Source organism: Uloborus diversus, chromosome 3 (genome assembly GCF_026930045.1).
Source record: "Uloborus diversus isolate 005 chromosome 3, Udiv.v.3.1, whole genome shotgun sequence".
Taxonomy (NCBI): domain Eukaryota; kingdom Metazoa; phylum Arthropoda; class Arachnida; order Araneae; family Uloboridae; genus Uloborus; species Uloborus diversus.
The window spans coordinates 41,741,624-41,759,051 of record NC_072733.1 but is presented as its reverse complement, the minus strand read 5'-3'; the positions used below and the strand labels follow the sequence as shown (position 1 = coordinate 41,759,051).

Here is a 17,428-nt window from a genome sequence, read left to right as displayed (position 1 = left end):
TTTGCGTCCCATATCCACTGTTTATCTTTCTTCAACAGTTCTCTTAAAGAATAGGTTAAACTCGAGAGGTGAGAAGTAAATTTAGATAAATATGTCACCATACCAAGGAATCTTTGCAACTCTTCACGGCTCTGTGGTGCTGGAAAGTCAACAATGGTTTTTACTTTCTTAATATCTGGTTCTATTCCTTTGTCAGATAAAGTGTGACCTAAATAATTAACTGACGACTTTGCAAGTTGGGTTTTACTGATATTGAATTTCAAATTGGCTTCCCTGGCTCGCATTAAAACTTTATTCAATAATTTGCAGTGCTTTTCAATGGACGATGAACCTAGAGCAATGTCATCAAAATATGGGTTTACTTCTGGCATATCATCAAAAGTTTCTTCCATAGCTCTCTGAAATTCCTCTGCAGCGTTATTAATGCCAAATGGCAGAACTAAATACCTATATCTTCCCCATGGAGTTGCAAATGTAGTTAAGAATGACGATTCTGTATCCAGTGGTAGTTGCCAAAAGCCATTCTTTGCATCAAAAATCGTAAATATTTTACTTCCTTGAAGTCTTGTGATAAGGCTGTCATTTGTAGGTATCGGGTAATGAGGTCGTAAGATAGCTTCATTTAGTGGTCTTGGATCCAGACAGATGCGTAACTTTTTTGCGGTATTAACAACAACAATGCTGTTCACCCACTCTGTTGGTTCATCCACTTTTGTAATAATTCCCGAATCCATCATATTTTTCAGTTCTTCTTTAACTTTCTCATGCAAAGCAAGAGGTATTTTGCGGGGTGCTGCTATGTGAGGGGTGTAGTGATCTTTCAGTTTTATTTTTACTGAACGGTTTAAACAACCAACCCCTGTAAATACGTCAGAAAATTGGTTCAAAATTTCCTCAGGAGTTTCACCTAAGTAGCTCACAGGTCTCAATACATTATAAAGTCTTTGAATAAGACCTAATTCCTCACAAGCTTTGAGGCCTAATATTGGACTTGAATCCAAAGAGGTAACTAAAAATTTTAGAACCTTATTCACTTTCGCTGTTTTACATCTAAGCATACATTCACCAAGAATCGGCACAATATTATCGCTGTAATCAAGTACAGGTGTTTTGATTTTCTTCACCAATGGCTTTTCAACCCACTTTAATATCTCGCAATTTAGAATGACATTAACTTGAGCTCCCGTGTCCAATTTAAATGTGACTTCATTTCCATTTAATTCTAATTTGTAAAGCCATACATTTCTTGATTTTCCTTCTTCCAGATGATTTATATATTTCAACTCTCCTAAGTACCCATTTTCTGAATCAGAGCCACTAGTTTGCTCTACAGTATTAACACTTGGTAAACATTGTCTATTATTTGATTTTATTTGGCACACTTTGGACCAGTGATTATTTCCGCCACAGTTTCGGCACTTATCGCCAAATGCAGGACATCTTCTTGGCGCATGACTTTTTCCACATTTTTTACACAGAAATTCGCGTCTTTGCCAATACGTGCGATTTTCCTTGTATTTTATATCATCTAAATTAATTTTCTCAACTTTCTCACCCATTTCTGCCGCTTGCAATTTACTTTGCTCGGCTGTTTTACATTCAGCCACGATTTCATACAGAGTTTTCTTATTTTTGTAAGTTTCCCGAATCAATCGCTCTTGTAACGATTTATCATCAAGTCCTTGAATTATTTTATCACGAAGCATTCGATCTGAAAGTTCACCGTAATTGCATTCCACTACTGCGCAGCGTAAACGTGAATAGTAATCCACGAATTTTTCTTCACTTTTCTGGCTTATTTCCAAGAATTTGAAAGAGGCGTAAACTTCATTCACATAATCTTTAAAGTATTTGTCAAATTCAGTCAAAATTTGTTGCAATGTTACCTCTTTTGATCCACCCTCAGGCTTAATGTTGAAAGTTCGTAACTGCTTCTTCAATTCATCGCCACAAACATGTCGAAAGAGGGCCGTTTTCGTGTTTTCCGATTCTTTACCATATTTTAATGCTTCTACATAATCGTTAAAATCTTCTCGCCAATGGCGCCAAGCCTCGGATGGATTTGAGCCGGGATGAAAAGCTGCTATTGTTGGAAGATTTGCAGCCTTTTTTTTTTTTTTTAAACTCCCGAAATCAAATTTTACAAATAAAAGGACTAATGAAAAGCACTTTTTGCTTCTAGTACTGGCTACGTGAGTACTTTATACTCTGACACCATGTTAAGTATTGTATCATGATTTTATTAATAACAATTCTGATCAGTACAATTTTTAAAATTAATATTTTCCAATATCAAGTTACGTGCTTTGTTCTCTCGATGTTGCCAATCTGCTAAAACTTAAAACATAAATACATGACAAAAACTATTAGCAATTTTCCATGAAGTTGGAGAAAGTTCTATGTTGCCATAGTTCCAAAAAAAAAAAAAAAAATCCCCTATTATTTGTGGAAATTTAAACATAAATAAGCTTGTCTAAGGTAGCATACATCAAAATAACTTTAACCTTAAAAAACATTAAAATATTTACACGATGAAAAATGTTTGAAATCTCAAATACGAGAAGCAATTTTTCGCAACGTTCGAGTAAGTTCAATGTTGCCATGGTTTCCAAAATCATTCCTTCATTAATTAATGAAATTAAACTAAAAATAAGCTAATCTAACGTAGCATATAGCAAAAATAACTTGTGATTACCAAAAACATCAACATATTTACAAGATGCAAAAGGATAGAAATCTCAAACATGAAAGCAATTTTTCGCGATGCTGCATATCGATCATGTTCAGAAAATTGCCCTGATGAAATATTTTAAAAAGAATTTCCAATGATTTTTGAAAGAATTCAAGCATTTGAAAAATGAACTTCATTTTTCTCAAGCACTTTTCAAGGTTTTTCAAGGGCATACGAATCTTGTATAATAACACTACAATATTAGTTAAATTTGTTTTAAAATCTACTTAAATGAACCTACAGTTTGAAAATCAAGCTTATTTCTTTTAATAAACAATATAAAGTAGCTAAATAAACACAAAATTAAATACCACACAGGAAAATCGCAAAGCTTCTTACCTTACATCACTGCCTTCAAATTTTATTAAGCTGATTAATCAGAAAATTAATTCGATGAAATCTGTAAAATAAAATAAAAAGATATGAGTGCTTAGCGACTGAAATTAGTTTTACATCCAAAAATAAATATTCAAAGTTTCTTAATTTTACATGAACTTGCTTAGTAATTAATTGCTTAAATACATGCGAAAGGATTAGAAGGGTTTCTCATGTACAATCAACTCTCAATAACTCGAAGTCCCAAGGAACAGACTAAAACTTTCTCAAGTAATTGGTAGCTCAAGTTATCCGAAGTTCTTTTTCTAGCGCTCTAAATAATTTTTTTTATTTTCTTTTTCAGGAATAGTGCCTAATGGATAGACTATAACACTTTTACTTTGGATAATGCTCATCTTAGTAACAAAAAAATATCTTGACAGAGAAGAAATTTTACTAACATATTTCGAAGAAAAAAATTATTTTTGACTGCTTACATTTTTATCACATCTTCAAACGTCATTAAATTTATGTCTTAGATCCAATTTCTTTTCTCTTGATTTCAGTTTGTATTGTTTTTAAACATCTTTTAGTCCTTGAAGCAGATTTTTTGATTCAGCCAGAAAGAAACTACCTTCTCCAATTTTCACCAAAATTTTAAGTCTCAAATATTAACCAGCAATAAATTTTTAGGTTTTCTGTCGCAGCAAAAAATAGCCCAGTCGTTTACTTCTCACGTAATTGTGCAACACTATGTGCATTAAGGAACACTACTTTAAATAAATTATCCCCCTCACACAAGCTTTAATACAAAGCAATATGATTTTTTTTTAAAGCTTATTTGGGGTTGTATTTTTATGCACAAGATGGAAACAAAACTCTCATAAAAACTGACTTAAAAGGAGTACATTCGAGACAGAGAAATAATTTTGTATATTAAAAACACCAAATTATTTTGGGACCAAATGAAAACTTCGAGATAGATTAATATTTGAAATAAGGCTTTGAAATATCGAGAGTTATTTCATTTCCCTCTCCTCACCCCTACTCAATTTTAAAATTCAACCAGCATTAAAGCAAAAATTATGCAATTTAAAAGCATTCATTATCAACCAAAAATCAATTTGTGCTATGCAATCCAGAGTAATTTCATTATTCTGCGTTTTTGCTTTGCTAGATGTATGAAAATTTCAATCTGGTTTCAAAGGCGGCCACTTAAATAACTTTGGCAGAAGCATAAAAATTATTTGAATCTATTTCTATACATCTATTAATATTTATCTAATCCACTTATGCAGCTATCGTTGTATTTACTCATTTTTCAATCTCTTAGCAGTTATTAATGTATATCTAGCTAGTAATTTCGAGAAAACATTTCTTTGTCCTTATGCTATAAGTGAGGAATAAAATGCTTATATTGAAAAATAGTAGAAACGCCTGTGTATTACCCAAAGGTAATTTTTACTAAAACATATCCTTAAGCTCACAACTATTTTTAAATTTCTGTACAAATTTCATGAATTCCTTATTTACATATAGCCCAAACTCTGCCAATGCCGGTCTCAAGCCCGGATGAGAAAAGAGGAGGGTGCCAAAAACTCCATGGCATAACTGGTGCTGGTCAGTACAGCCGAAAGGTTCTCGACCAACCAGGAAAGGCAACCCAAATCTAAGGTGTGGAACCGTGCCGATGGAAATATGGCTTACCATATGGCAACCGGGGTTATAGGTTGTTACAAACGGTCCCTCGTGGCTTGGCAAACCACGTTGAATTCCGCCCTCCGCCTGTAGAAAGGGTCAATTCGGGCAGTGACCGTTTACCTACCCTCCGTTTCCCTAAACACGGGTAAACACAAAAATAAACAAAAACCTGGCGGTGAAAATCGCCCAAAACAAAAGGTTGACTCGTCCCGGGATATCCGGATGCAGTCAACCCTCACTGAAACTGTCTCTGCTCCTGAAAAGGGGTCAGCAGACAACACTAATAAAACTGTTTTTCAGGAACCTCCTGCAACAACAATGAACACTGAAGTACCTGGCCCATCCGGTATCTCCAAAAAGCTGTCCAGCCGGCAACGAAGGAACCACCAGCGAGCCATCAAGTTCCAACAGAGCCTGGAACAGGGACAGCAAGGCACCCCATCTACAAAAGGGTCCTACCGGAGGGTTCCACCCCTTCACCATCTAATGTAGCCCAGGTCAAGAGACCTAGAGTCTCCTATAGCCAGGCTACATCTGCCATTAAGTTGGCTATCACCAAAAAAGGTTACCCGGGGGATCAACTTTCCCCCGATGATGCCATTGGTATCCAAAGGGACATCGATGCAATCATTGATGGTATCCCCCCCAATGACAACGTACCTCAATTTGCAGCTGTCAGTCTTTCAAATGGTGCACTGGTTATCCAGTGCACCAATGACTTTGCTGCAGATTGGGTACATTTGCACTTTAATGGGTGCACTGCAGGTGACTCTGAACTTGCAGTGCTGCCCTTTAAAGACCTTGTGAAACCAGTGAAGATCGCCTTTAAGACAAGGGATATCTACATCCTGGAGCAAAATAAAATCTTGAAACAACTTGCTCGTCTCAACCCCGGCCTCAACACGAGCAGCTGGAGGGCAAGAGACAAAACGGTCGTTAAAGACAACTATGTCAGGTGGATCTTCGAGGTGGACTCTGGTTCAGCCAAGTTCATCAAGAAGTCCAACCTGGAATTGTTTGTTGGGGTTTTTAGCAAGGGTCTGTGTAAGATCCTGCACGATCCCAACACACAAAATGCTCCTGGTGCAGAAACTGAATCATCCAAGGACTCCGATGTTTCATTGGAGCCCAAGGGTAATGTGGAGGCAGTTGAAACTCCTGCTGGGAGCAATGTTCAAGATCCTGCAAAGATAGAAGGGGTGGAAACTTCGGTGGATGGGACACCATCTGAATCCACTCCTACTGTAAGTATTGAGAGCAAAGATAATGGTTCTAACTCTCCTAAATCCACTACAAGTTCGATTACGAACTTTATGGAAAATCTTGACGTTTCAGATGCAGATTCCGATGTCACGTTAAGGGATGAGACCCTCTTGCAGGATACTCATCCTAACAAAGAAGCTGCCCCTTAGCGGGTCCCCGCTCTCTGCAATGGCGGTGCCTGGCACCATTGTTGCGCAGCTTAACCTTCATCATTGCCAGTATGCTACTACTCTTCTCAGTAAAGACTTGGCTGAAAGAAGAATTGACATTGCCCTAGTACAGGAACCCTGGGTTAACCACGGGAAAATCCTCGGTCTAGGTAGCTGTGGTAATCTCTTCTATGATCTGACTTGTAGTAGACCGAGAGCCTGAGTAGTTGTTAACAAGCGCCTGAATGCTCTCTGCCTACCGAAGTTTCTTGACGGTGATAATGTCGCCATCCGAGTATTTAATGAAGATGGTGCTTTGGCATGTTTCATGTCGGCTTATCTACCCTATGAGGATGAGATTCCTTTAGCGACCTCAGCCAGGAATTTTGTAAAATTCTGTGTGCATGCAAGGCTGAAGTTCATTACTGGCTGCGACGCTAACGCTCACCACATTGTGTGGGGAAGTAGTGATTGCAACAAGAGAGGTGAGGAACTTTTAGAGTACCTGTTAGGTAACAACCTAAATATCCTCAACAGAGGTAATAAACCTACTTTTATTACCCAAAACAGATGTGAAGTCATTGATCTAACGATATGTAATGAAAGAGCACTGAACTGCGTTTGTGATTGGCAGGTGTCAGACCGTATTACCCTATCTGACCATAGACTAATCCTTATGACTTTTTCAGGTCCTGCACTAAGTGTACTGCAGGAGGAACGGAATCCCAAACGAACATCTTGGGATTCCTATCGGGAAGATCTAAGGGTCTCCCTAGCAGGTAAGAATTTCAAACTTACTTCATTGTTAGACTTGGAACTAGCAGTTGATTCACTTCAACATTCTATACTCCAATCTTATCAACATAATTGCAATGCAATCTCTACTACTTTACCAAGACGAGTTTCTTGGTGGTGTTAAAAATCTTAGTGAATTAAGAAAGAATTGCAGAAGACTTTTTAATAAAGCCAAGAAAACGGGTGATTGGTCTTTGCACCATGAAGCTCGCAATAATCACAATAAGGCTATAAGAACCAGTAAACAGGATAACTGGAGACAGTTCTGCAGCCATTTGGACAGCGTCTCTCGCGCTGCTATATAAACTCACGAAAATACTCTCTAGAGACAAATTTTGTCAACTGGGTTCCATTGAAAAGGAAGATGGTTCCTTTACTGATGATAGGGAAAGTACTCTAACAGAGATGTTTAGGGTACACTTTCCTGGCTCTATAATTAAAGATGACGAAAGTCATCCTGATATTCCGCTATACCCCTTACGTGGTAGTGAGGAAAGGTGGAAACTAGCGGGTGAAATTGTGACCCCTGGTAAAATTGAGTGAGCCATTAATTCATTCAAGCCTTTTAAATCTGCTGGACCGGATGATATTATACCTGCTCTTCTGCAGAAGGGTGTGGATATTATCACACCACATCTTTGTAGGATCTAGAGGTCCTGTCTTGTTTTTGGCTATGTGCCTTATGCTTGGAGAACTTGCAAAGTAATTTCTATACCCAAGCCTGGTAAGCCAAACTACAATGTGGCGAAAGCCTTTAGATCCATCAGTCTTACCTCTTTTCTCCTAAAAACACTGGAGAAACTGATAGATAGGCACATTAGGGATTGTGTTTTGAAAACCAACCCTCTTTTCTAAGTGCCAGCATGCTTATCAGCCTGGAAGGTCCACTGAGACTGCACTTTATGAGCTGACAACAGCTCTAGATAATGCAGTAAATGGACAAGAAGTAGCTCTCGCTGCTTTCCTTGACATTGAGAGAGCTTTTGATAAGGTCCCTACTGAGACTATTAACGATTCTCATGCACACAAGGGAATTGATCCCATGATATGTACCTGGGTTAATAGTCTGCTAACAACCTGTATGGCAAAAGCTTGCATGCTGGGCAGAACTAGGATGGTGGGTAACTGCTGTAGCTGCCCACAAGGGGGTGTTCTCTCCCCTTTGCTTTGGTGCCTGGTGGTTGATGAACTTCTGGAAAGAATTCGTCGCAGAGGTCTGCACTTCATTGGCTATGTGGACGACATAACCCTTGTTATTAGGGGTAGGTTCCATGATACTGTTACAAATCTCATGGGATCTGCCCTTAAGGAAATTGAAAAGTGGTATTTGGAGGCAGGTCTTACGGTCAATCCGAATAAGACTTATTTGGTTCCCTTCACTCGTAAATTTCTCAAAGACTTGAAGATAATTGAGTTCTTTGGTTAGCCTCTTGCCTACTCTAGTGAGGTCAAGTACCTGGATGTGATCTTTGACAAAACTTTGACATGGAATTCTCACCTTAAGCAAATTACCGATAAGGCCTAGAGAATCTTTTGGTCTTGTAGACGTGCAATTGGTAATAATTGGGGGTTTTCTCCAAAAATCGCTCATTGGGTTTATACTAGAGTAATTGTACACTACGGTATGGGGCAATTGCCTGGTGTGGTAAAACCTGTACCGTAACGGCTGAGGGTTGCCTCACCAAAGTACAAAGGATGGCTACTATTACTATCACTAGTGCCATGAGAACTACTCCTTCCCATAGCCTTGAGCTCTTTCTTAGCCTTCTTCCATTGCATAAGCAAGTGGAAATGGAGGCGATTCCGTGTGCATACCGCCTCAAGTTCATGGGTCTCTGGAAGTCTCCTCGTTACCTGTCTCTGTACGATAAATTGTGTGCAAAGACTAGTAAGCATCCTCACTTTATGATGCCTTCTGACTGGATGTTAAAACAATTCAGCTTTAATGCCAATTATAACATTGTGTTTCCGTCCAGAGAGCAAGGGAAGGATGTACAGGATATCATTGGCAATGCACACAAAATCTGGTTTACAGATGGTTCCAAGACTGCGTCTGGAACTGGTTCTGGTGCATATTGCAGCAGCAATAACACTAATCTGTGCTTCTCTTTAGGGAAGCTTGCTACTGTTTACCAGGCCGAAACTTTAGCCATATTGGCTTGTGAAAAGCAACTGCCTAGAACGAGGCCTAAGCGGGAAGGTTATCAGAATGTTCTCTGATAGCCAAGCTGTGTTGAAAGCTCTCAATCGTAACTGTTTTACTACCAAAACCGTTTGGGAGTGCCATAATGCACTGGTAAGACTAGCTGGCAGTAATAGGGTATCCCTTTACTGGGTTCCTGGTCATTGTGACATTGTAGGTAATGAATTGGCAGATCAGTTAGCTAAGCAGGGCTCCAATGTACCGTTTATGGGACCCGAGCTTGTTCTCTGCCTGCCCTACAATGCAGTAAGGACTACTGCAAAGAACCTTCTTATGGATGAATCATATAGCCTGTGGCTTCAGTCCGAGTCTCAAAGACAGGCCAAGACTCTGAACCAGCCGCCTCCCTGGCTCAGGTTCAAGGAACTGCTTAACTTGAGCAGGAATGAGATCAAGAAGTCTGTTGGGTTACTAACTGGACACTGCTCTCTTAATAGGCACCTTAATCTGATGGGTGTTACCGACAACCCTTCGTGTAGAGGATGTCATATGGCTGATGAAAGCTCAATTCATGTGCAATGTGAATGTGACTTCTACTCTGCACAAAGATTTGAGCACTTGGGATACCACTATGTAGATCCCTGGGAACTGCCTAGAATTTCGGTTAGGCAACTGCTGAGATTTATTTCTGTTACTGGGCTCCTTTAGTAGTCTAAGCGGGGATAGTACAATAGACCTGCTAGTTTCAAGCGCCCCCCTTTTCACTTCATACTTCATACATATAGCGCAAATTAAATTACACAGTTGCATTCCGTCGATTTGTACACAAACAGGCAAAAGACACAAACAAAAGCAGAAAGAAAAAAAAAACAACAACAAATAAATAAGTAACCATTAAATAAATAAATAAAAAACTACATTAACAATAATTGATAAAATAGTTGTAAAAATACTACCTCAGCTAAACCGCAAGTCTTTGCCAATACACCTTTTGTTCGTAAATTTAGATCAGTAAACATTTTTTGAGGTTGTTTCGGATTAAAGTTTTTATCCTCCAATGCAATTAAACTCCTTTTAAAAATTTCTCCATTAGTTAGTGTAATTGAACTTTAAACAGCATATACCCATTTTACCCTGAAGCATGGGGTAAAATGGTATACATAGGGATAAAATAGGTATACCCATTTACACTAAATTTAAAGCAAAAAGTTAACACAAACTATGTCCATACTAGACCTAAAATACACAATGTATAGAATATTGAACAAAAACACGATTATTTTTCATGTTATTTTTGCTATGGGTCTTTGAAATTAAAAAAGCTGCTTTTTTATACCCATTTTACTCCGAGTGACCCTAACTAATTTTTCAGTAAGCCCTAAGCAGTCCACAAAAGACAGCAAAAAAAAGGGGGAGGCAATGGTATAAAACCTTTAAACCTCCGATTTGAAAGAATACTGTATAAAACTCCAAGTAATATTCATTATAGCGATGCTTCAGACTGCCTATATTATACCATCAGGGGTCTGGCCAGAGGAAATTTGGGTCCGTTAACGGACCCTTCACAAAAATCCGATCAACCAAAACGGATCTTTCACAAAATCCCAATCAACCAAAACGAACCCTTCACAAAATTCTGATAAACAAAAACGGATCCTTCACAAATTGTTTATTGAAAGAGCAAATCTCAAATCAAAATAGCACAGCATATTTCCGCCAGTAAAAACGATTATGTTTGGAACCTTTTTTAAAGTTAAATTAGAGGGATCAACTTTTACAAAATCTGCTAATTTTGCAAAAAAAAAAAAATCGGCACTCTTGTGATGCTCCGGCAGCGATAAATAACTCTCACAGCCAAATAAATATAATGCATGTAGTTGGTTTCTTTGAAAGAAATTAACAGATGAAAGAAAGTCAGTTTAGTTTTTAATTTTGCTTGTTTTTTATGCAGAGGTGGTGTTGTGTAAGCACTTTTATGTGATCGGTTCAAATAGGGTTACCAACTTCAAACTTATCACCACTTAGTGTCTGGTGGTGTGATGTTTAACAGTTATTTTGCGAGAAAATTATATGGGTTTGATTTTTTTATGCTAAAAAGGATAATTAACTTTAACTAATCTCTTTTATTTACCGTTTTTTTCTTTAGCTGCCTACATTTTGAAAAAACGCAATATTTTTATATCCGATATGAGAATCATATTTTATTCTTTTTTCAAGCTAACTTCGATTTATTAGGATGCAAATAACTGAAAAGTCTCTTTATTTTTGTAACAACGCTTATTTCAAGTATTTAAAGCGGAATTTCATTTTCTTTTTTTTTTTTTGATTATATCAAAAATTAAAATGCTAAATTGATGGTTTATTTTATTTTATTTATTTATTTATTTATTTTTGCTTCAACTGTCTCCAGATATTAATGATATGTTTATCATAAGACTCTAAAATGCAATTCTAAAATAATTTTATCAAAAATATTTATTTTAGAAGCTGTTTTTATACTTTTGAAGCCTTCACTTTGCGGATTGTGGTCTCTCTGCATCCGCTATGGAAATCTGATTTTTCTAACTTACGATATTTAGTACGCTTTAAGAGGTAAACAAATAAAATATTTTTATATTTTTGTAAAATCATAGAGTTTATAAGTTTCCAACGAAATTCTGAGCTCATTAACAGTGTGTTGGTTCAAAAAGTTAAATGCTGGACCCCTACCTGAATTTCTTAGTTACAATTATTTTTAAAAAAAAATTACATATAACATTTCTAGTATAATTTAACATAATGTAGAATGGTAAATAAATATTGATACTTGAAGGGTGCCCATCTCTCCAGAGAGCGATGCCCCCCCCCCCCCGAATACTTGAAAAACACTCAAGAATGATATTCTCAACTGAAAAGAGGGAAAACACTCAAGTTTAAGTGTCAACCCCAAAGCAGAATACTTGACGATGTTCTGCAACGTAAAATCACTTGACCAAATTTGTTCTGCAAGCACTTCCAGCATTGTGTGCACGAGTAACCAACGTGATCTTTTCCGATCCAAAGAGGGAAATTTCCGAGAGTTTTAGATTTTCTTCTAATGTAAAGAAATATGCAGAATTAGTGCAAAATTTTATCTCGAGTTGGAAGATATTTGCGGAAAGCCTGCAGTTTCTGTGGAAATTTCACAGAAATCTAGAATTTCTGCATTTGTTGGAGTTTTCCTCTCACATTTGAACAGAAATGTTCTGCAGCTCATGTATCTGTTCTGCGACAAACGTTGCAAATTTAGTAGTATTCTGCTTTGGGGAGTGTCAATAATGCAGTTTGCACCATCTCAAAATTCTAAAATTTAGTTTCTATATATAAATATATATATTTTTTTTTTTGCAAAATTATTTGATTTTTCATAAAATTAATTGATTTTTCACAAAAAAAACAGACCCTGTGAAAAATCCTGGACAGACCCCTGGCTATATTAATAGAAGTCGAGAGTCGGCGAAACAGTCTCAATTATTTTAATTAATATTTTATTTTAATTCCCTACCACCAAATAACACCTGTAGTCCTACAAATCCTATAATGAAATCACATGGTATAGTTCTATTGAACATTCTCATTTTTTTTTCAGAAAGTGTTATTTCAGCAGTGCTGAGTAATTTTCAAAAATCTCTAACTTTATTTTCTTAATGGTTTTCATCATCATTGAAGCAATAAATAGGGATAAAAAATGATTTTGTAAAGAGTTTTACTGTTATCAATCAATTGGTTTTTGATCATTCTCTCTAACCCACTGACAAATACTGAATTAAACATGGAATGATCAATGGTAAAATCAGGACTGTCGCTATGGGGGGGGATGAGGGGGGGTGTCTCACCCTCCCAGAGATTTCATCCAGTCGGCAAAATCAGTTTAAGTCGGCATGATTTTCAATGTTTCGGATTTTCAAAGCTTTCACCGACTAAATTTGAAAAAAAAAAATAAAAAAATAAAAAATCAGGATTTTCATATTTCAAAGTTACAAATTTAATCTTTTGGGTACTTTTCGCAAGAGAAAATAATGACTATCACATTAATTATTTTTCATTCAATCGCTAAATAGACTTCAATATAAATTATGCTAATTATTGAGTTTTTTATTTATTAATTAATTTAAAATTCCTTTTAACTCCTATTTGTGAATCTGGGTATTTTAAAAAAGATATAAATAGCCTCAAAATCTATGCATGAGCAATATGGTTAAAACTTAACTAGAAGACAGAAATACTGGAATGTTTTCACCTACAATAATGTTAATAATTCACTTAAACTTGCTCAAAAAATTTTTTTTTAACATTAAAAATTGAAATAGCTCTCATTTTTCTTGTTTTTAGTTGTCTATAAATAGGACTTTGATTTCACTGTGTACATCAGACACAGACAATTTTGACGCTCTTGACCACCAACACTGTTCTTTAAGTTGATCCTCACTCCTTAAATGTCGAATTTGTACTTTCAACTGCTGCCATACATGCTAGATGGCTTGTAAAAAAGAGCAGAATGAGATTAGTTGTGAAGTTTCAAAAGCAAAGTTTTAGGTTAAGTGTAGAGACGTAAGGGGATGAGGGAATTGTTTGAAATTGGATCCAAAGCGGGTCCCTTGTTGGTTTGATTCCCGGGCCCTTTTCCCTCCATAAAACTGATACAACTTATACTACTCTGATTCTGAGCCGTCCCCCCCTAAAGAGTCGGACTAGGCAGACATGGCAAGATCTGAAAGACACATTTACACTATGTTTCGTGACGTTAAAAAGGAAGAGATCGGGGTACCGTGGTTCTTGACAGAAATCTTTCAACATTAAGGCAAAAAATGCAATTTCAAGCCATCTTTGGTGATGTTCGGAGAAGAAATTAAGTGTCCGGGAGCTGTAACCTTCTAAAAATATTGTAAAACTACCTTTGCCTAAGTTAGATGAGGGAGAAGAGGAGAAGGTGTTACCGAAAATTGTTTCAAATTTAAGACTCGAAAACCCCAATTTTGAAGACAGAAAAGAAACGGGGATAAGGGATTCGCCCCCGAGAATTTTCTAAATTGAAGGACGAAAAACAAAGTTTTACGCTCTGTTAAGTCTCTGAAATAAGTAATGCACTCTTCTGGATCCCCGATTGGACACTAGACTAGAATTGTCCACGCATTTGGGAAGGGCAGGCGGGGCTACTGCCCCGGGGCCTCCACAACAAAGGGGCCACCACAATAAATTTTTTACGAAATATCCTAACTTTCACAGGTCAGCAAATTTTACATTTCTTCTCCCAGACTTTTTTTTTTTGTATTTCTACGAAGAATGCTTGCACAAAAATAACACAACCCAAATTTAAAATAATAGAATAACAGAACTGTTTGAACAAAACTTGTCCCTGAGTCGGGAAAAATAAATGCATGCAAATTAAAAAGACTAAAAATGGTTATTCATGAATGGGTAAATCAATTTAAAGAACTTTTCAAATATTATTTTAACAATTTATGGATCACTAACACATTAGAAAAATAGATTTTTTTTTTTATACGAGTCAAAAAATTAGAATAATCTATTCAATGTGAATTTTAAGAAAGAGCGAAAATATCTGCATACCTGTTACCCTATAGTTTGTCACAAGTATGTAGCTTGATGCCCGGATAATTTTATGCTCGTTTAAAAGCCTTTTATTGCTCAAAATGGGTTGTCAAAATCATACATAGGAAAAAAATGAAGTTACATATTGTATCATTTCTTAAAGTTAGAAAAAATTATCCAACTCAATTCAAATGAATGTTTTACAATTTATGGTATGTAAGATTTTAAAGGAACATAGGACTGGCCAACTAAAAAGTAACCAAAGTAAACGAGGTAGAAAAATTGTAACACCTGGCAGAGATGAACCCAAATTAAAGTAAATTGTAGAAAATAATCGTTGAAAAATGTCTTACGTCCATAAGTGTTGGACAGAATGTATTATCTTATCCACGCCAAATACACTTGGACGGTTGCACAAACTGCAGTTGCCAATTGCGGATCTACGAAAGATAAACATGAAGAAGAAACGTGCACGACTCTCCTGGAGCAAAGAGAAGCTCAAACAGGGGCAACAATGTTGGAAAAGAATTATATTCAATGATGAATCTTTGTTTGAAATATCTGTGAAAAAATTAAAGGTGTTCAGGTTTGATGTTTAAAAAGAAAAGCACATGAGAAATCTTGTGTAAGACATTCTCTCCACTTCGGCACAAAATTCATTCATTCAATTTTTTTTCTCACGGTTATTTATTATTTTGGTAGTGGTTTTTAAACAATGAGTTTTCAAAATGACGTCGCATTGTAATAAGTTCATTTTTCACAAATTTAAACAAAAATGTCTGATCCAAAGTAGATAAAAAGAAGTAAAATCGTGTTCTTATTTAACACATTTGAACGAAAAGGAAAGGCGCCCTTGCAACAAAAAGGCATCTAAGAGTCTAGACAAAGTGGATATCTCTGTACAGTGGATAGAATAAATCACTAAAAATATTTTTTTGCTCATTATTTTGGAAGGTTGTTTTTTTACCGGATCATATTGTTTGCTTTTATTTCTCTCTTTCAGAAAAGAAAACCAGCATATGAAGGGGGAAACTAAAACTGAGCATGAAAATGTTCCCCTTTTTTTTTCATTTCCCCTAAGGGGTTCAAAGATTGTTTAAAATTGCATTTTTAAGCCTTCAGTTTCGAAAAATTTACCGAGCCTGCTCTTATCCCAACATAGTCAAAGGTTGTCTAAAATTTCATTTTCAGAGTAACAATTTCTAAAATTTTGAGGGGGAAAACCTCCCGAACCCCGCTATTTTCAACCTTCCATTACTATCATCATGGGCGGATCCAGGGAGGGGGCCATGGGGGCCATGGCCCCCTCCGAGAAAATTCAAGAAGTTAAAATCCACTTTTTTGAGCAAAAATACAAAAAATTTCCCTTATAATGCATACAAAGTTTAACAATAAGGAACATAATGAGAGGGGGCCATGGCCACCCTGAAAGAGTTTCAAAAATAGTTTTAAAAATTTTTTAGAGCTAAATGTAAAAATATCCTTATTATTCCACGAAGTCTAACAAGAGTATAAAAACAACGCTGAGGAGCCATAAAACCACACTAAGGAAGTTTCAAGTATAGTTTTTTAAACCTTCTTTCCTAGTTTAAATTGATAAAAAAAAACTTCGTTGTAATTCATGTGAAGGTGAAGTCTGACAAGAATGGAAACAATGCCAGAGGGACGGCATGGCCACCCCACAAAAAATTCAAAAATATCAAGTGTATAACAAATATTTGGGTTTGTTTAGCATAATGGGCTGGTCTTGTTAGATGTGTTTACTTCCCCCATGGGAGAAAGAAAAGGAATATATGTGTTAGTAAGTGTCCGATAAAAAGTTATACATTTAATGATTGTGCATTAAGTTAGATTTAAGTTTTAATCTGATTTTATTGCAGTGCTATGCAATTATTCTTCATTCTCTTTTTAATACGGGACCCTCTAAACCACTCCTCTTGCTCTTGTTAATATTACCAAAAAGATCGTCTACAAACCACGTTTTAAAAAATAACTTGTGAAAGTTTCCAGGGGAGGGTCCCCCAATCTCTCATTTTCGCCAACATCGTTCAAGATCGACCTAAATTTTGTTTTAAGCGTTTGAGTTTCTAAATGTTTCCAGGGGAGAACTCCTCCCTCCCAAACATCATTGAAAGTCTTCAAGAATTACGTTTCTGGAGCTTCAATTTCGAAAAATTGCTGCTCCTCTTACATATGAGTCATGGATTGCCTACATTTACAATTGTAAGAGTTCTATTTTGAAAAATTTTGGGAGTGAACCTCAGACTCTCTTCAACCCCTAACCGAACCAAAGATAGGTCTAGAATGCGTTTTTAAGGCCAGAACTAGTAAAATTTCCTGAACTAAGCCTTTTAATCTCTCCTCCCCTTAATATCACCAAAAATCGTCTAAAACAGCTTTTTTAGAGCTACAATTTCGGAGGGAGCGCTCCAAACTTCTTCTCCCCTACCATTACCAAAGATTATTAGAATGCATCTTTAAGACTGCAAATTAGAAAAATTTCTTGGTGTGGGCCCTCGAATTTCTCCTCCACGTATCATTACGAAAAGATTGTATTCAATTGTGTTTTTGGCTCCACAATGGCTAAAAAAAATTCGCTGGTTGCATTTTTAAGGTTTCAATTTTGAAAAATGGACGAGGGGGGGGGGGGGTTGAACCCGAGCCCTTAATGTCATGAAAGACAGTTAAAATGCATTTCTAAGATCACAAATTAGAAAAATTTCCTCAGATGGGCCCTCAAATGTCTCCTCCCTTTAATAT

The 17,428-nt window shown here is 36.5% G+C and overlaps 1 protein-coding gene across 5 annotated transcripts in view; it reads right to left on the bottom strand.

Moving 5' to 3' along the window:
• LOC129218440 (E3 ubiquitin-protein ligase TRIP12-like) overlaps positions 1 to 17,428 on the bottom strand; it is a 246,296-nt gene that overhangs the window by 205,450 nt on the left and 23,418 nt on the right. For all 5 annotated transcript variants that reach the window (XM_054852706.1, XM_054852710.1, XM_054852708.1 and 2 more), the window contains exon 2: positions 3,071 to 3,131. The gene's annotated coding sequence lies outside the window, so the exon portion shown is untranslated. The remainder of the gene's footprint in view (positions 1 to 3,070; positions 3,132 to 17,428) is intronic.